Source organism: Ambystoma mexicanum, chromosome 2q, assembly GCF_040938575.1.
Source record: "Ambystoma mexicanum isolate Mex_15411 chromosome 2q, UKY_AmexF1_1, whole genome shotgun sequence".
Lineage (NCBI taxonomy): Eukaryota > Metazoa > Chordata > Amphibia > Caudata > Ambystomatidae > Ambystoma > Ambystoma mexicanum.
This window is the reverse complement of record NC_090924.1, coordinates 675,375,593-675,395,690: the sequence shown is the minus strand read 5'-3', so window position 1 is coordinate 675,395,690 and position 20,098 is coordinate 675,375,593. Positions and strand designations below refer to the sequence as shown.

At 50.6% G+C, this 20,098-nt stretch overlaps 1 protein-coding gene across 4 annotated transcripts in view; it reads left to right on the top strand.

Annotated features, from left to right (window-relative positions):
* The window catches only part of USP7 (ubiquitin specific peptidase 7), a 2,259,762-nt gene that overhangs the window by 499,060 nt on the left and 1,740,604 nt on the right, over positions 1-20,098 (top strand). The gene's annotated exons all lie outside the window — the stretch shown is intronic.

Here is a 20,098-nt window from a genome sequence, read left to right as displayed (position 1 = left end):
TCCTACGAGAACTGTTTCGTTTATTCCCTCCAGTTCACCGCCCCGCACCAGCCTGGGAACTCGCTGTACTGCTCACAAGCCTTATGAAACCCCATTCTGAGCCCATGCACCAGACGTCCATCAAGAAGCTGTCGTGGAAGAGGACGTTTTTGGTGACAATTACTTTGGCGAGGCGACTAGGGGAAATACAGGAGTTTTCTTAAAAACCACCTTATTTGACGTTTTCACAAGGACAAGGCTGGGACAGGCTGTATTGGGAACTAAGTTCATACCTTGGGTACTTTCATCCTTCACCAGCCGGTGGTGGTGCCAGTGTTCGTTGGCTCTCCTGCATCTGGATGTGCTGCATGTTCTCAAGTACGATGTGGTCCGCAGAGTCGTTCCATTTAACGGATCAATTGTTTGTTGCATTTGGGCCTACGGGTCCCGGCAAGGCTGTCTGCAAATCTTTCGATTCCTAGATGGACTGCGGCCTGCATCTCATTCTGCCACCAGCAGGCGTGCAGACCGCTCACGGGCAGACCCTTGGCGCATTCCACTAAAGCAGTGGTGGTGACCACTGCATTTATCTCCAGGATCCCCGCTGCCAGACATCTGCAGTGCAGCCACCTGGAGATCGGTTCATACATTCACCAGATTCTACTGTCAACAGGGATCCCGCCGAGGAGTTGAGTCGGCCAGGCAGTTCTACGAAACATCTTCACATTAGATTGGTAAGACTCCTTTGGTAAGTGATACAGGGAGCTCCTTCACCCTTGTGTATTGGTTATTTTTATTGCTTTGTAATCTATTCACAGCATGTGAATCTATGAAAGATCCACTGATGCTGGTGAAGGATCAAGCTACCTTAACTCTTGTCCTCCAGCATTGGTATCTTTTATAGATTCACATGCAACCCTCCATCCAACCCCTCCTGGCTTGTTGCTTGGCTCTTACTGCCACTCTTTGTGCTTGCCAAATCTGAAGATGGCTGACAGGGGAAGAGTTAACTGAGTTTCCTATTGGCTATGGGCAGTATAACCCAAAACGACAACGATGGAGCACTAAAGTGATTGAAATTTCAGTTTTATTTTCATGCCTCTACTTTAGAGGATTCTCATCCTGATTGGGAATATTCACAGCATGTGCATCTATGAAAGATACCAATGCTGGAAACCAGAGTTACAGGTAATTAACTTGTTCCTTCTCTTATTAAATACTCACCCTCTAGACGCCTACGTTCCTCTGGCACCAACTGTGTAAAGCGTTGAGCCAAACAGAGCGCCGTAGGCCGATCACTTTCTTCAGCTGGCTCCCTCTTATGGAACAGCTGCCCCCTTCCTCTTGAGCAGGATTTCCTCAAATTCAGGACGCTTCTCAAGACTTTCCTCTTAACCTCCTGCTTCCCTTCTTCCCTCTGCGACCGTTAGTCGCTGTGATTGGGGTCCGAGGCCCTCGTGTCCTTCGGGGTCCTGGCCTCCCACACCAAATTGCCTCTGCCTACCTCTCAGCACCCACTAGACTCAATCCTGAAGGCTTGCACTTTCTACCAAATGCGGTTCCAGGCTGCATAGCACTTATCAGACTATGCAATTCATCTGCTGCTCACCCAAAAGCAGACATTCCAGCACTCTTCTCTCCCCCCCCCCCCCCACCACCCACTGCCCACTTCTCCTCTTCTCGCTGCACTTGCTCATTCATAATAATCACAAGGTACAGTAGCTTCGGCTTTATCCTCTGCTGTTTGTTTTCATTTCCATGTTCCCTCCTTGTTTCCCGGTGGGTGCTTTAAAGCAGAATTGACTTACTTTTTAAGCGCCTAACAAATGCACAGTAAAATAAATGAACAAGAAGTTGGCCAGCCGGTTCAGTCTAGTCTTTTGGACGGGGGAACCAGTCCTCATGGCCTTCCACCGTCAGCTGCACTTTTCAATGGTGGTAGTGGTTTCCTTAAATTCCAAGTCTTTGTATTCCTCAGCAGGGTGGCTGCCTCAAGTGTCTTTCCAAGGAGGACAAAGCCCTTTAGTCTTTTGGCAAGCGTTGCTACCTGAACTCAGTCTGCATTTATGCCAGGCCGATGCCCTCTTAGGCGTGGGCGAACCAGAAACTCTGGTGAGATCGGGGAGTTCCTGCCTGGCCTCCTTCAAGGCTGGACTGGCAGAGGCCTGGGCAGTTGCGCAGGACCTCATGCAGTCTTTGGTCTTCCATATGGACACAGACAGCAGAGGGCTGTTCTTGGGGGTCGAGACGAGGGGGACGGCGTGTATGCATGCCACTAAATTCTCTTTTGATGTACAAGAGAGGATCCTGGATCTTCCTTTTCAGGGGTTGGATCTTTTTCATTCATCCACGGATGATAAAACAGAAGACCACTGCGCAGACAGTTCTTGGCCAGCCTGACTGAACCAGGGCAGAAGTCCTTCCCTCAGTCCCAAGGCAGGACCGACTTCAAACCCTGCGCTTTCAGTGGCTTCAAGAGGTTTTGGGGCCACAGTGCTTAGGGGATTGAGGGGTCCCCCCAGCGACCACAGGAGGAAACAGCAGAGGGCATCATGTGTTTGTTTTTTCTGCGTTTTGCCTCACATGCCAAAAGCAATGGCGTAACGGTCGGGGAATGCTGCTTGCCTGTAAGGGCAAGCTCCCAAAGGACAGCTGGAAGCATTGTTTCAGGAGTCCTTTGATCCTTTCTATAGTCTGAACATGCTTCAATCTCCCTTTTCCCCTACCTGCCTCTCCTCCTCTGCTTCAGATAGGGTCCCTGGCCCTTTTACAGGATATCCTCTTTTGGAGATGCAGGAAGTGGAGCTGGTTCTTCAGTCAGACAAGGGCTCTGGCTTCGACTCTAGGATTCTTGCAGTACCCAAGAACGGCCAGGCTGACCTCAGTCCTGGAACTGTCATTCCTCAACCTATTTTTTTAAACATTGTTTTATTAACATTTTCAAAGTGTAACAAACGGGCATGAAACATTTTCAAAGCGGTGTACAAATGACTGGCCCGAAACCCCCCCCCCCCACTCCCACCCCAAACCAGACCCCCCCTCCCCCCAATAAACTTAGTCCCAATTAAACCTTCGTTGTTGGGGAGATGCGTGGGAAGCTCTATGTCCGGAGCTCGAGAAAGAGCCTGAGCATAGACAACGTGTATGGCTGTGTGTAGTCCGCCATAGCCCGGGCCACGCCCATTCCCTCCATGTTTTCTCCCTGCGGATCAGTGTACATCCCATCCCCAGGTCTGCTGAACCCCGAACCAGTTTGCTTGGAAAGTGCCCAAGTCATTGTTCATCATTGCCGTAAGTTTGTCCATAAAGAACATGTTTTTGACCTTATTTAGCCAGACTTCCTTCGAAGGGGTTTCCGGGCTCTTCCATTTTTGGGCTAGGGCCACCCTCCCCGCCCTCAACATTGTTTCCCACATTCTTGGATATCTGGCTATGTCCGTGTCCTCTGGGGGGGAGGCCCAGCAGCATTGTCAGGGGGTTCTGGGGGAGTAGTTCCTCCGATACTTCAGCGACCCAGCCCCTTACCTCCTCCCAGTATGCCTGTACCTTCGGGCAGTGCCACCGACTCCAGCGCACATAGCAATGTGTCTATGCTAAGGGATTTGGGTGTGCTCCCCAGACCTCAAGGATGCGTACCTTCATGTCCCCATCTACCAGTTGCATCGGAAATGTCTGCGGTTCACGGTAGTTGTACCACTTCCAGTACAAGGTGCCGCCTTTGGACCTCAACACTGTCCCTTGTGTCTTCACGAAGCTGATGAATGCAGTGGCTGGTTGTCTCTGCCTGGAGGGCCATCGCTTGTACCCTTACTTGGATGACTGGCTGAGGGCCAACACCCCTGAGGGGGCGGTGCACTCCTGCAAACTACTGCCAGACATTCTTCAGCAGCTTGGGTACTTCCTCAATCGGCGAAAGTCGCAGCCGACTCCAGCCCTGGCGTTCCTGAATTAGTTGGGACACTGCCGTGCAGCGCTTGTTCCACACGTCCGAGTAGCTCCTCTCCCTCTACAAGGCAATGGGGCACTTTCTGGACAATTCGACCACCTCGCATGGTGGTGCCAGACCCTTCTGGGACTGATGGTGTCGTGCATGCTCAGTCTGTCACGCCTGCCTCAAGAGGAGCTGCTTCTGGCTCCAAATGGTGGCCAATTGGTACCAGGAAACGGGGCCACAGTCGGACAGGATTCCAATTCCCCTGTCCCTCCTCCTGGATCTTCGCTGGTGACTGGTTGGCTTCTTAGCAGCAGTGGGAGCCCCCTTTGACCTGCTGGATTCCCACCGTGGTGGTGACAACGGATTCCTCGCTTTTGGGCTGGGGGGCATCTCTGGCAGGCTGCTCGATTCATGGTGCAAGTTCCAGGATGGAAGCACTCCTGTATATCCATCTTCTCGGGGAAATGGACCTGGCTTTGAAGGCTTTTCTGCCGCTGATCAGGGGCAAGTTGGTTCTGGTCAGGACCAACAACTCTACAAAAATGTATTTTACCTGAAAAAGGAGGGTGGCACCTGTTTTACCCAACCCCTCACCCCCTGCATCTCCCTCTCTCTGTGCATGGAGGCAGTGTCAATTTGGGAATGACTCTGGTCAGAGAGCCTATGGATTTCCTCGGTTCATCTCCCAGGGGACAGCAATACGGAAGCAGTCGAGTTCAGCCTTTTGGGGTTTAACACCTACGAGTGGAATATATGCATCAACTGTTTGTTGCCCCTGTTCCAAAGATGTGGGTTTCCATATCTGGACTTAATTGTATCTCCTCTGAATTCCAAGTGCCTCTGGTTTGATTTGTGGGCAGGTCAGGGGTCTCTGGGGGATGCATCCAGGCTCTGATGGCATGGCTGCAGGCGCTATGCCTTTCCTCCTCGGTTGCTCCAGCGGTCTGTCTGCAAGTTCTGGGTGTCGCAGCCTCATCCTGATTGCTGCTCACTGGCCGTCGAGGGCTTGGTTCTCGGATCTGCTACAGTTGTGCTCCCAGGGGCCTGTCCATCTTCAGATCCCCAGCAGGTCTTCCAGAGGCAGGTCGGGCAGTGGAGCACCTGGACCCATCCAAACTGGGCCTAGCAGCCTGCTTCCTGACAAGCTGAGACTGCACCATGCTCAGTTTTCCGAGGACACTGGGGCATTATACCGGAGCCAGTCTACGTGATCTACGCACATAAGTGGATTAGATTTTGTCACACATCCCCCCCCCCTCAGACGACGTGCTGGCTTTTTTTGCACATCTGGCTCATTCTGGCATTCAGATTGATACCTGCCACACCTATCTATCAGCCATTGGGGCCTAGAAGAATTCCCCAGAGTTTTTTTCAGCAGCCAACCCTGTGTTTAAGTGCCACCTCAAGGCGGCGTCCAGGCTTTCTCCTCTGGTGCATAGGCCACCTCCAGTCTGGGATCTTAATGTGGTTCTTGTGTCCTTGCAGCGAAAGCCCTTTGAGCCGATGGACTCAGTGATCTGACTGGTGACACTAAAGACAGTGGCATTTATGGCGCTTGCTTCTGTGTGCACGGTCAGCAAGATGCAGCCTTTGTCGTGCGTGGACCCCTCACCACGTTTCGGAATGCCAAGGTCATCTTGCGCATTTATCCAAACTTCTCACCTAAGGTGGTCTCTCAAATCCATTTGAATCAGGAAATCTGCCTACCAGTGTTCTTTCTAAACCTGCAGTCTTATGACATGAAATCTTTGAATTCCTTGTTCTATCTCCATGGGTTGAAATGCTTTAGGAAGTCTGGGACATTGACCTTTGGGGCATGTCTCCCAACACCCAGGCTTTCATTGCTTCTATTGCCCGTTGGATGGTCTAGGCCATTTAGTAGGCATATGACCATGGGCAAATTGGTTCCTCCGGGTATTCATGCCCATCCGTCAGTGCAAAGGCTACGGCAGTTGCGTTTCAGAGACATGCTTCTTGGGATGTCCTCAGCAGGGTGGCTACTTGGGGCCACTTTGGCTTTCTGTAAGCACTATTCCCTGGATACCAGCTCCAGGCGAGATGCAGAGTTCGGTCAGGTGGTTCTGAAGAAACTTGACTTTATCTTAAATATGAGGCAGGTTGTCACAGCTCCACCCTATGGTCTTGCTTGGTGGAATCACCCACACGGATGGAGGAAAGTGGACTGCACGAATGCTTGTTAATCTGCTTAGAATCACATGCTGTGCAGATGGTCTAACATCTAGTGGCAATCATGGATTTTTCTTCAAAGATCGAAAGTAACCCTATCCCTAACGTGACGTGTACCCAAGTCCTGCATTGTTTTTTCCATCCAACTAGTTGGTCGCCTAGCTCGCAAGAGTTCATTTTGCTCAATATTTTGTCCCACTACCTAGAGTTCTATGGTCATCTGACTACTTTTTTTCGACAACTGGTTTGTGGACTTCCTACCACCCAAGACATTGCCACTGCTCGGCGACTAGTGTACCGATAGTCGCCGACTGCTTGGCTTCGGCTTTCCGGCCAGGCCCTTACAGTAAGAGTGGGGCCCTGGGGTTATTCTCTTTAAAGAATGCATTTCCTTTTCCCTTCTTTCCCTTTTCGTTCTGGCTGCCGCCTACGTCTATGAAGAGGACACCCTTTAAATGTTGTCGGTGGAAAGGGACACCAATCTCAGTTATAGGTGTCAACCTCGTGAACACAACTAGCGTTCTTGTAAGTCCTGCAACCTCTTTCCTCCCAAGACGTTAAAGGACAGGCGGAAAAAGAAGTGGGTGGCCTACGCAATGCAGGCCGGAAGTTGTTCCCCCATTGGTGATGTTGCTTCTGATGAGTACTCTAGTGGCAGCCATGGCTCTGACCTGGAAGCCCTAGACCATTAGGCGGAACCTTCCGGTTCCCAGATGCCCTTCCTCGGCCCTGACAAAGGCCACCGGTGGTGTTAAGGGGAGTTCACACCCCGGTGACGGGGGCACACATGCACCACCTAAGCCCAAACAACCCTAAGGCCTATTTGATGGATACGTCGAAGAAGCATGTAACGCCAACAGGCCCGTCAATCTTCGGTGCCCCCGCGCAACCTTATTCTGGGCATGTCTGTGCTTTCTTCTCAAAAGAGCCCCCCCACAACAAAAACACATCGCCGACACGCCGTCTAAGGGTGATCTACCCCCTAAGGCTTCAGTAGCGTTGTCAACTGGGATTTCACCGCAAGGCACGTCAAAACCTAGTATTCAACTGCTGAAAATACACAAGTTTTTAGGCTGTTTTGGCAGCAGTAGAACGAAGGGCACCCCCCTCTCGTCAAGCGGAGTATTCAGAAGCCCCCAGACACTCTCAAAGGCTTTCAGGAAAATCACCCCCTTCTGAGCAGCCCTTTTCTCCTCCAGACCCCTTTGCATCTTTCCTATGGACCAGGTAAAGATTTGAGAATTACATGGACAAGATGGCTCAATTTATAGATTTTTCTGATAAATATATTACTCCCAAGTGTCACGATGCCTGCCCCCGGAAAGCCAGACCAGGCCCAGCAACCCCGGAAGCAGGCATCATGCCACTTGAAGCATGCCCAAAAACCCCAGTTAGGGGCTCTTTGGTTACAGTCCTGGCGCCTATGGCGCCAGGCTCATAAGAATGAAGTCAGTCCTGGCGCCATGGGCGCCAGGCTCATTACAGAAAACTTACCTGATGCAGACCATGCTGCATACCTACCTGATGCAGACCTTGCTGCACGAAGCCACAAGCCAAATGAGGCTTAGAGGGACTATTTTTACCTCAGGGACTCCTTTCCTCTCGGGTGGGGCTGTGGAAGAATACTTACCTGGGACTTCTTCCAAGGCTATTTAAGCCACACCCGGACAGCCACACGTGCTTCGCGTTATTCTGCTTGCTGCAGCGTAACGCTCACTGTGTCTTCAGCAGTTCCAGTCTTCAGCCACGCCCGCTTCTGCCCTTGAACACCTGGAACAAGAAAAGGAGAAGGAGAAGAGGTCAGAACAAAACTCTTACCTGAATCCTTGATCCAGCACATCGTCGATCTGGAAGAGAGAAGCCTTCACAGGTGCATTGCCACGCACCTCGCAGCGCCGCGCTGAACTCACCATCCAGGGCTGCATTCCGTTACTCCATCGCGAACCAGCATCTCCAGGTCATTATTCAACACCTGGGGGAGACGAGAACAAATAGGTGAGCAAGGGCAATACAAACCACCCCCAAAGACTTACCTGATTACCACAGGGGGGTACTCACCTCGGGTCGGCGCAGTCAATTCTGCAACACCGCCGCACCCCGGCCCCTAAGGGGAAAACAAGGACAATACAACCTAACCCCAAAGACTTACCTGATTACCACAGGGGGTACTCACCTCGGGTCGGCGCAGTTAATTCTGCATCATCGCTGTACCCCGGCCCCAAAGGGGAGAACCACAATAGACTTACCAGGATCTTACCAATTACCACTTGGAACTCTTCTGGTGGTTTAAATCTGCAACCATCAAGGAATCTGGCAGAGTGAAGATCAGACTTTTGAACTCTTACGAACAATTGGACTTTAGAGTCAATACTGGAACTCACCAATTCTTCAACGCCAGCGAAGTAACTGGTCGTCTATGCGCCTCTGCGCTCGACGCAGGATGGAGAGCTCATCTTTCCAAATCTTCAGAAAGATATTCGTACGAGCCCAACAAACGAAGCTATGTGGGTCTGTCCAGTCTGTCATCTCGGCTCTACGTGTTACTCTGGTGGAAGCAACAGCGGGCCAGACCAGATCGACGCCCCCATGGGAATCGGGTGAGCTTAACACCAAGAGACATAGGGAAGAAGAAGAATTCTGCCCCATTTCACGAAAGCTGCAGAATCTTCCCATGCTTACACAAGTCCACCAAGAGGAGGCCTTTCATTAATCGGAACAGGAGGGTACATATGAGGACAATCCTTTTCATCAGGACACAGCTGACCAGGATTTGGAGCAGAATCAGCCAGCAGATCAGGGGCATTGGCTTTCATCCACACATACCCCTGACATTATTTGTCTGGACCAACCCACTCACCTCAGCAAAGAGTTGTTGCCTGTGGATGATCAAATGCTATTTAAGGCCATCCTTAAGAGTCGCAGATCATTTTGAGATCTCTACACAGGAGACAGCCCCTGATGGGGACATTGTAGAAAATATTCTCAAGGAGAAGCCACCCACTAGCCAGGCTACTCAATAAATTCAATAAAACGCCTAGCTCCTTTGTCAGCAACCCTTGGGTTGTGCAATTCTTCCGCCCTGCTCCATCTGAATCTCTAGTAAGAGGGCCGGGATTCCACAGCAGAAGCCCCCACTCATAAAGATTGCAAGAAGCTATATGCTCTAGGGAAGCGTATTACTACTTCTGCGTCCTACTTTACCCAAATAGCTAATAAAACTTTCCTCTGTAGTTACAGCGACGTCCCGACGTCCAATGGGGCCTGCTCCTTCGAGGTCCCAGAGCCCATGTGATCACACCTGCTGGCGGTCGTGACTGAGGGTGGACAGGTGACCCATAATATTTTAAAGAACACTCTAGAGGCTGCTGTAACTGCTGGATGTATTCCAGCCCAGGGGACTCTTAAGAGATACGCCTGGCTGTAGAACTCTGGTTTCATACCAGGGACTCGGGCACCTCTGATTAACAAACCTGTTGAAGACTCGAACTTATTTCGCAAGGCTGTCGACCACGTCTTGGAGACTAAGAGCGAGCATGAGACAATCAAATCTCTCAGCCAAATCATGGCCAAGCCTTTCAACCAGCGAGGACTCTCAAGCTCTCGTTCCTTTCACGGTCAGTCTTTCTCGGTCTCCCCATAATCAACATGGTTCTGGACGTACCAAATGGTCCTCTGGCCAAGGCTCATCTGGAAACAACCAATACCAGCAGAGAGATCAACACAGAGGCAAGGGTAGAGGCAGGAACTGTAATCCAAGAGTCTCCCTGGCCTCCACTGCAAAGTGACTCACCTGCTCAGCTCCCCTCCCTCCCCGCTCAGGGATTTCTCATTCATCCATGCATGGGAGGGGATCGCATCTGACCAGTGGGTGTTATTCACCCACGGTTACTGTATCGATTTCCAACAGCCTTTTCGATACCACCCACCGAATGCCCATCGCACCTGCAAATCCTGCTGGAAGAGGTGCAGATCCTTTTGGAAAAGGGCGCCGTAGAGGTCTTCCCCATTCACTAGGTAAAGGAGGGTATTTGTTCAGTGCACTTCCTTGTACCCAAAAAAGGATCATCTCACCATGTATGTGACTTGTGCCCCGCGAACAAGTATGTCAAACCGCAAAAATTCAGAATGACATTGCTGGAGGTAATCCTGCTGTTGCAGCAGGTGGATAACCTGGCCACATTGGATGTGAACGATGCATACTTTTATATTTCAAAGTTGACAGCGTACAAAGTACCCAAGGTTCATGATAGAGGACACCAACTATCAATTCAAGATTCCTACTTTCGGCATTGCCTCAGCCCCAAGGGTGTTCACAAGGTACTGGTGGTAGTAGCTGCTCACCTGCGCAGACAGTCCATCCAAGTCTATCCTTACCATGACTCACTAATAACGGGGTATTTGTACGGAACATGCCTATCAAATACCCAAAAGATGGTAGATCTCCTTCAGCCCAGGGTTCTCGATCAACAAAGTCCAGCCGGGGCCTCAGCCAAGTCAAACTATTTCTGGGGGCTCTATTTCGGACCAAAGATGGCCTTGTCTTTCCCTCCAACGAGCGAGTTCCAAACCTGCTGTTTCAGATCACTCACTATGTAGCCAGTCACAAGGTGACCATACACAAAGCCATGCAGCTCTTGGGGATGATGGCCTCCTGCATCTACCTATTTCCACACCGGTTTCTGTGCATGCACCCTGTGCAAGAGTGGCTCTGAAACCAATGGTGTCAAGCCAGCAGACAATGGGACGATCTAGTGGTTGTCTCGGCAGCCCTTGTTCAGTCTCTGCAGTGGTGGTCAAGGGAAAACCTCCTACGAGGGATAACTTTCACCACCCCCACAGTAGAAACCACTCTCACCACAGACTCATCTCTGACTGTGTGTTGGGGCTCAACTTCTTTCCAAACTCACCTTCAGAGGAAGACAGTTCTAGTCCTCACAGACAGTAATACGGCCATGTATTACCTGAACTAACAAGGGGGCACTCACTCTCCAGTGCTGTCTGAACAGTCCCAGAGCATATGAAAATGGGCTCTCAAACACAAGATGTTCCGCCTGTCGCAATACGTTCCAGGGGTACTCCATCTTCTGGCAGATGTACTTAACATAGAATTCCCTCTACCCCTAGAGCACAAGTGGCAACTACACAAGGATATTTTACTCCACATATTTGCAGAAGGGTTCTTCCCAGAGTATAACCTGATTGCAAATCTGTAGATCGCACAATGCCCAGATTACATCTCTGCGTACTCTGATCCGCTCCAAGAGGAACGGTCTCTGGATAACATGGTCAAGGAAATTTGTTTACCCCTTTTCCCCCAGATTCCCCTGCTGAACATATTGCACAAGATGCACCGAGAGCAATTCGGGAGGATTCTGGTGGCCCAGATGTGGGCCCGCCAACCTTGGTTCTCACATCTCATGGCAATGTCAGTCTCCCCTCCCAGGAAGCTGCCATGCCCTTACGACATGCTGTCACAAGACAAACTCTCAACTTAGCAGCCTGGCTACTGAGCTCATAGTTTGGGCACCTACCACTCCCTCAAACATGCATAGACCTATTCAGGGAAGCACGGAAACCTAACACCAGGCATTTTTACTCCAGCAAATGGAAACGCTTTGTCTGTAATGGCAAAAGCATCAATCCTATTAAATGCACACCAACACATATTGTACTCTTACGTCCTGTCCCCTTTCCTCCATACTGCATGGCCGTTCCTTCCCAGGGACGGGAGACGGCACCTTTTTCATCATAAAAAACCTTCTCCTTTAATTTTGGAGGCGCATGGGGGTGCGGCCCTGGGAGCATGCGCTGACCTGACTCCGCCCTCTGGCGTCACACCTCAGTCCCCTATTCCACGTCGACGGGAAAGGGCTGAATTCTCCAGCGCTCCTGGGTTTGGCTTCAGCCATGTAATTCCACGTGCAGATACTTTTCTGTCTTTGTCTTTTTATCATTTAGGTACTCGACCCTCAGGCGTCCTACTCTTCCCCGGCGCATGTTGACTTCTACAGGGTTCAGCAGGTGTCCATCCTGCGACTGACTCTCCAACTTCAGACGCCCTCTGCCTACGTTGCCTTGGCCCAGACCACGGCTGGCAAGCTTGTACCGCCTGCAACATGCTTTCCTCGAGGTCTCTGAAGATCAGACTAGCCAGGTGGAGGGAGCTCTTCCGGAGATCGCCTCCAGAGGACCTGAGGAATTCGTCAATCATCGATCCAGGCCCAAGGTAGAGCCACTCTTTATCAGCACACCCCGCAAAGGAGACTCCTTTCCAAGGACTTGCCCACGTGGGAGAAACCACTTGGGTTCTCATACCAGCACGAGTACTGAGGCTAAGTCCGCTACCGGCTGGCAGGCTGAGGGGTCAGTGGATCCTCCCGGTGACGGTGCTGAGGGACCAGAAGGTTATTTTACTGGGTCTTCACCCGAGGGTCTACGCCTTAGTACTGGCAACATGGACGAGCGGGTGCCTATACTCGGTAGTACTGGCAGATCTGCCGAGGGCGAAGCGCCTACCAGGTCTCGGCCTGAAGAGCAGGGAAGGCCTCATGATCCACAAGTCCTGGACGAGACTGGGCCCATTGAGCCAAGCAACACTTTGCAAGCACGTCGAAGACAGCTAGACAAGATGGCCACCGTGCCAGACATTACAGACACCCGCCAAATAACGCACCAAGGAAGGGAGCAGGTGGAGTAACGAGTGTCAAGGTGAGACTGGTATCAACCAGGTATGTGGCCTACAGCCCATCCTTCATTTGCGCAGGGCAGGTTCCTACTACATCTGTATGGGCACGGCACACACTGGCTCCAGCAGCCGCCCACTACCCCGTCAATATCACCTTCCACCCCTCTGGCCTATGACAACAGACTTTTTGAAAGGTTCCTCGGGCTCATGAAATATCCTGGGGGGAGGGGTCTTTCTCAGGGACGCCAAAAGGGACATGATGCTGCTAATGGCTATGGTGCTGCAGCCTCTGGCTCCGGTCTCCACACCTCAGCCCCTGGCTCTCAGCCCACCTCCACCGGACCCCCAGGTGGACATAGATGAGGATGACCGCAACACCGTTGTCAGCCAAGGCCTTCCACAAACGTCTTGCAGCGCTGGCAGAGTACTTGGGCCTTCCTCCACCTGAGGTCACACAACCATCAAAGGGGGTGTTGGGCAGAATTATATGCAGTACGCTTTGTGAACACTACACACAATTAAGACTACAAGTGACAGTACAATTTTACAGTACAATTTCACCTCTGGTACAAGCCTGTACCTCAGTATCGCAGTACCTCAGCCAGACGTATCGCAAGAGTAAGTGAGCAGTACAAATAGTTAAACATAGTTAAACAAAGTACAGCAATTACTATGATTCAGGCAAACACTGACTCAAGGTTTCCAAGTAAAAGAATTTCTGATGTTTGTTAATCTGCTTAGAATCACATGCTGTGCATAGGTCCGACATCCAGTGGTCACAGCGGAGTATTGCATTTTGTTTTTCGTAGTCGAAAAGGGGACGTCGACAAGGCGTGTCTGTAACACTATCCCTATAGTGACGTGCGGTGTACCCACAATCCCTCACGCGTCGAGGTCCCTCAGATTATTTTCCGCCCAGCTTTTGGTCGCCTTTACGCGGAGCTCCTCGAGAGACATTGCAAAACATATTTCCTGGATCTTGGTCCTGACTTATTACATTAACACACAGATCCCTCCCCTCGACGTAGCTGCGAAGCTGTTTCTCCGCCGAACAAGATCTTCGACGGAGGAGACTAGACAGAGGAGATCCTTCGGCGCTGCCGAACACGTGGCCTGGCCCCGCCGGCCAACATACAGTAGGGAGAGTGGGTGTGGAACTATCTTGTTTCTCTTAAAGAATGCCTTTCCTTTTCCCTTCCCCTTCCCTCGGGGTTATCACCAATTATTGCCTCAGCTATGGAGAGGACACCCTTAAGGTTTTGCCCGCGCTGCAAGGGCGAGTACACTTGGAAGGACCAGCATAAACGCTGTAATCGTTGCTTGCCCCTCGATCATAAAGAAGACGGCTGCGCGGCTTGTCAGCTTTTAAAACCCCAAACTCTAAAAGAACGTAGAGTCAAGAGGTGGGCGGCCTACGCCATGTCGAAGTCCGATTCCTCACCCACCGTCTCCGAAAGTGACGAAGGTGATAACACGACCTCTGTTGCGGAAGTCTTATACCTCTCGAGGGAGCGTTCACGCTCCTCGACGTCCGTCCCCGGCCCCGACGGGCTCGGCTCACGCCCTGCTTATGGGGATGAACACCCCGGTGACAAGGACGCACAAAAGACTCACTTCCATAAGCACACAACCCACGGCTCTTCTTCGTCGAAGACGAAGAATCCATCAACTCGAAGGAGACGCAGGGCACCCTGGCGTCTACTTCAGACCGTAAGAGTCTAAAGCCCCACTCGCAAACGCAGCCGCGACCAGCGACTGGGCTTTCCACAAATAAAGGCGCTCCCCCAAAACCATCCGACGTAACGCTCCATGTAAGAGCGCCCGTCGCAGTACAACACGCAACGCCAGTAACGTAGAGACCAGAAACCTCCACAGACAATTTACTTGTCGAGAGCTTAGTGAGGATTGTTTCCGCCGATACCCATAAGCGGACGACGAAAGACACGTCGAATACCGCGCAAAGGGCTAAAGACACGCCGAAAATGCCAAAGGAGAGCCAGGAATTGCCCCCTTCATCTAGAGGGACTCCTGGCCTACCGGAAGGCTTTTCTGAAGGCGACGGAAACCTTTCTTCGACGTTGAGGGAGAGGTCCAAGCCTTTCCAGGCAGAAAACACTAATTCCCGCCCCCCCTAGACTTCTCAGGGGTACCCCTTGAAACTCTGGAGAGACTCCATTTCTGCATGGAGAAGATGGAAAGGTTTATGGAAACCAAAAACCCACCAACACCCAAAAGACCAAGGGAAGGACCCCAGGGTCAAATTTCCTAGGTTGTTTAATCCTACGCATGACGAATTAAATGTGTATGTCCTCACTGAAGAGGAACAACATTTTCAGGAAGAGGATGAGTTTTTGGGTGTCAGACTCCCTTGTAGTAACAAATACAAGGAATAAGGCAGGGGTGCCACTGTCCACCAGTGAGGCACCTCCAGACAAGGAGGGGAAAAAGCTTTATGCCCTCGGGAAGAGAATCACAGCTTCCGCCGCTTTCTCAGCAAGGATCGCTAATAACTCTTTACTAGCAAGCTACGCAGACCACAGTGGAGCAAGCTACGTAGCAACGCTGAAGAGGCACCAGAACCCCTGCGTACACGCCTTCTGGCCACAATCACGGTAGGGACACTAGTGAACCAAAGCATCGTTAAAAACACTTTAGATGCTGCAGAGACTGCTGGCCGTTCCCTAGTCCAAGGGATTCTCCTCAAACGCCATGTCTGGCTGCGCAATTCGGGGTTTAAACCTGAAACTCAGGCTTCCCTGATCAACAAACCTATAGAGGATACCAATCTCTTTGGTAAGGCAGTTGATGAGGCTCTAGAAAATGTTAAAAAGGAGTTTGACACAATCAAGACCCTTGACCAGATTTCTAGGCCACCTAACAGATGCGGCTATGGCAATAAGCACCTTTTTCATGGCCAACGCCAGCAGCAGAATCATCATCAACAACAATACTCTGCCAACAACTGGTCCGCTAACCAGGGTAATAGTGGCCAGTACAATCAGAGAGGCCAACGGCGTGGCAAGGGGAGAGGTCGGGCCTCTACCCCTAGAGGCTCCCAGGCCAATAACAGCAAATGACCCGAAGATTCGAGTCCCCTCCCATGCATCGCCGGTCGGGGGCCGGTTAACATCGTTTCTTCCAGCATGGGAGGGAATAACATCAGACCGTTGGGTACTATCAACCATAGCCCGCGGCTACTGTATAGAATTCAACAGTTCCCCAACGTACAGACCCCCACGGGGACGACGCATGACACCAGAACACCTCCACATTCTTCTACAGGAAGTGTAACAGCTACTGGAAAAAGGAGCTATAGAGGTTGTGCCTCTCAGGTAACTGAAGGTATTTATTCAGTGTACTTCCTTGTACCCAAAAAGGACCTAACCATGCGCCCTGTATTAGATCTGCGCCCAGCGAACAAATTTGTGAAACCCCAAATGTTTCGCATGGTAACCTTACAGGAAGTAATCCCCTTGCTATCACAAGGGATTACATGACAACACTGGACATGAAAGATGCATACTTTCATATTTTAATGTTGCCAGCGCACAGAAAATACCTCAGATTCATGATAGAGAACAAACACTACCAGTTCAGAGTGCTACCCTTCGGGATAGCATCAGCACCAAGGGTATTCACGAAGGTACTTGCAGTGGCAGCGGCCCATCTGCGCAGGTTGTCCATCCCAGTATACCCTTACCTCGACGATTGGCTCATAACAGGGGATTCTTGCGAAACATGCTTCTCCAATACCCAAAAGACTGTAGACCTTTTGTTTCAACTGGACTTCTCCATCAACAAGAAGTAGTCCAGCTTAGACCCCAGCCACATCAAACAATTCCTAGGGGCTCTAATTTGAACAAAGGACGGCCTCGTCTTCCCCTCCAACGACAGGGTCCAAAACATGCTGTTTCAGATCCCCCAATATGTGGCAGGTTGAGAGGTGACGGTACGCAAAGCAATGCGCTTGCTAGGAATGATGGCGTCATGTATTTATTTGGTATCACGCATGCGCCCAATGCAAGAGTGGCTCAACAGCCAGTGGTGTCAGGTCAGCGGACAATGGGATGATCTAGTGGTGGTCTTGCAGGCCTTCGTTCTCTCGCTACAGTGGTGGACAAAGGAAAACCTGCTACTAGGGAAACCTTTTGCCACACCCGCAGTGGAAGCCACTCTAACCAGACTCATCCCTCACAGGATGGGGGGGCTCACCTATCCCATCAGACCGCCCACGGAGTGTGGACTCCGAGCGTAGCATCCAAGCACATAAATCTGCTGGAGTTACTGGCGGTGTTCAAGGCACTGAAAGCCTTCCAGGAACACCTACAAGGAAAGACGGTGATGGTCCTCACGGACAGCACCACAGCCATGTACTACCTCAACAAGAAAGGGGGAACCCACTCTCCAGGACTGTCCAAGCTGTCCCAGAACATCTGGAAGTGGGCTCTCAAACACATGTTCCTACTGTCACACCATGTACCAGGGGAACTCAATCTGCTAGCAGACGAACTCAGCAGAGATTTCCCCCTGCCTGCAGAGTACGAATGGCAATTGCACGAAGACATCGTCTTAGACGTCTTCACGCAATGGGGATTCCCGGAGATAGACCTGTTCGCAACTCTGGAGAACTCACAATGCCTAGATTACGCCTCCAGGTACCCTCAGAACCAGTCCAAGGGGAACGGTCTATCGATTCCATGGTCATGGAAATTTGTTTACGCTTTCCCCCCCCCCCCCCCCCGACTCCCCCTTCTCAACAAGATTGTGCACAAGATGCACTGGGAACAAGCCTCCATGATACTAGTGGCCCCTATGTGGGCCTGGCAACCATGGTTCGCTCATCTGATGGAGATGTCTGTCTCCACCAGTGAAACTGCCATGCCTGTACAACATGCTGTCACAGGACAAGGGCAGGACACTGCATCCATGCCCTCAAACCTTGAACTTAGCAGCCTGGCTGCTGAGGTCATAGAATTTGGACATTTACAACTGCCACAAAGGTGCATGGACATCCTCAGGGAAGCTAGAAAACCTAACACTCGTCACTGTTCTTCTAGCAAATGGAAGAGATTTGTCATCTGGTGTAGAGGAAGAAGCATCAACCCCGTTGACTGCTCTCCCACACAAATTGTTCTGTACCTGAACCATTTGCTGGACTCGGGTTTAGTATTCAATTCTATTAAAGTCCACCTAGCGGCACTTTCTGCATACACCATTTCACAATTTAAAGTGTCATGGTGGAAAGTCCCAGTGATCAAGGCCTTCATGGAAGGTGTAAAAAGGATACACCCTCCAATAGCAAACCCAGCTCCTGGCTGGGACATAAATGTACTCACCAGGCTCATGGGCTCACCCTTTGAACCCATGCACAAGGCAACTCTTAAGGACCTCACTCTTAAGACTGCTTTTCTAATAGCGATCACCTCCATTAGGAGAGTAAGTGAACTACAGGCTCTTTCTGTTCTAGACCCCTTTGTAACGGTTCAGAGATAAGGTGGTTCTACGCACACACCCAAGGTTTGCATCGAAATTCCATGTCAGCCAGTCAATAGAACTACCAACGTTCTTTCGAAATCCCTCAAATCTAGGAGAAAAGAGCCTGCATACACTTGATGTGCGCAGAGCTGTCATGTTTTATATGGAAAGAACTAGACCACTGAGAAAGACTAATCAGTTCTTTGTCTCGGTGGCAGCAGGAAGAGAAGGAGATGCAGTATGAAAGTCCACTATATCTAGATGGATTGTTCAATGCATCACTCTGTTATACTCTTGCTAAGAGAGAACTACCCTTCAAGCCAAGAACACACTCCTCGTGGCACTGGGGCATCCATAGCTTTCATTGCAAATGTTCCCCTTGAGTCCATCTGCAAAGCAGCAACCTGGAGTTCTGTACACACCTTTACAAAACATTACTGTCTAGATGCCCACTCTAGAGCTGATTCCCAGGTGGGACAAGCAGTATTAAGACACCTTTTCTCTACTGTTCCTTCTCACACCCACCTCCAACTCCGGGTACTGCTCGCTAGTCTATGCACAGCATGTGATTCTAAGCAGATTAACAAACATCAGAAGTCAATGTATTACTTACCGTAAAAGCATTTCTGATGGTTGTTTCTGCTTAGATTCACATGCGCCCACCCTTCCTCCCCGCTCGGATGGAAGGAACATAGACATCCTTTTATATCTCTCTCTTTTCTGTACTCCCGTCTAGAAGGCTCCCTCAGGGCAGAAAAAATAGAGGGACCTCGATGCGTGAGGGATTATGGGTACACCGCACGTCACTATAGGGATAGTGTCAGACGCGTCTTGTCGACGTCCCCTTTTCGACTACGAAAAACAAAATGCAATACTCCGCAGTGACCACTGGATGTCGGACCTATGCACTGCATGTGAATCTAAGCAGATACAACCATCAGAAATGCTTTTACGGTAAGTAATGCATTGTCATATATTTATTTACTCAACAGTTGTATAACATTTCACTATTCTAAGCAAGTTAAAAATCACAATCATAAATACACCACACCATTTCCCTTAAATTTCTGTCAAGTTAAGCTCACAAAATGAAGTGGGAGCAAAATGGCACTCGAGCAATTTAAAAGGGACGGAAAGACAGGTTTAGAAACTAGGCAAAACCAAAAGATAAGTACTCTGGGCAATTGAACAAGAGAAACTACAGTAAGGAGATCAGATAGAAAAAGGCTTGGGGCCAAAGTCAATGGGTCAAGTCTTTTGCTCAAGATCACACAGTTCAGGGTAGTTCGCGGTGAAGTTCGTGGCACAGATTCCGGACTAGGTTGGTTGGTAGAAAAGTTAGTTCAAAGAGAAGAGGACAAGCCCTCGGTTTGGAGAAAGATTTCAAACACTTTCACCGCGGCTGACCGAAACGGACAACCGGATTTGCCCAGTACCTTAAAACGGAGACAGAGCTGTAGGTGAGGCAGACGTTCCTGGTGGTTCCTGCAGGCTCACGGTTCCTGAAGCGACTGTCGGACTGACATGAAATGGTAATACTGGAGGGTCCTGCGCCACCCAGGGAACAAACCAGCAGCAGAGCAAAACAACGAATAAAAGGTGCGCTCCTCAAAACCCAAGCAGGGTCCGACCTTCCTGGCTATCTGGCCCACTGTAGCTCTGTACAGCGAATTCGACCAGATGGGTCCTGGCTTGTCGTTTGGGCAAACTGGTTGGTCCCACCAGCTAAAGGGAAGAAGTTTCCTGGAGTATCTTCTGTCGTCGGATTCTGGTGATTCGGACCTGCAGAAGGGTTTCACCGGGCTGTTCAGTCTTGGTAGGGGTCCTCTTCTTACAGT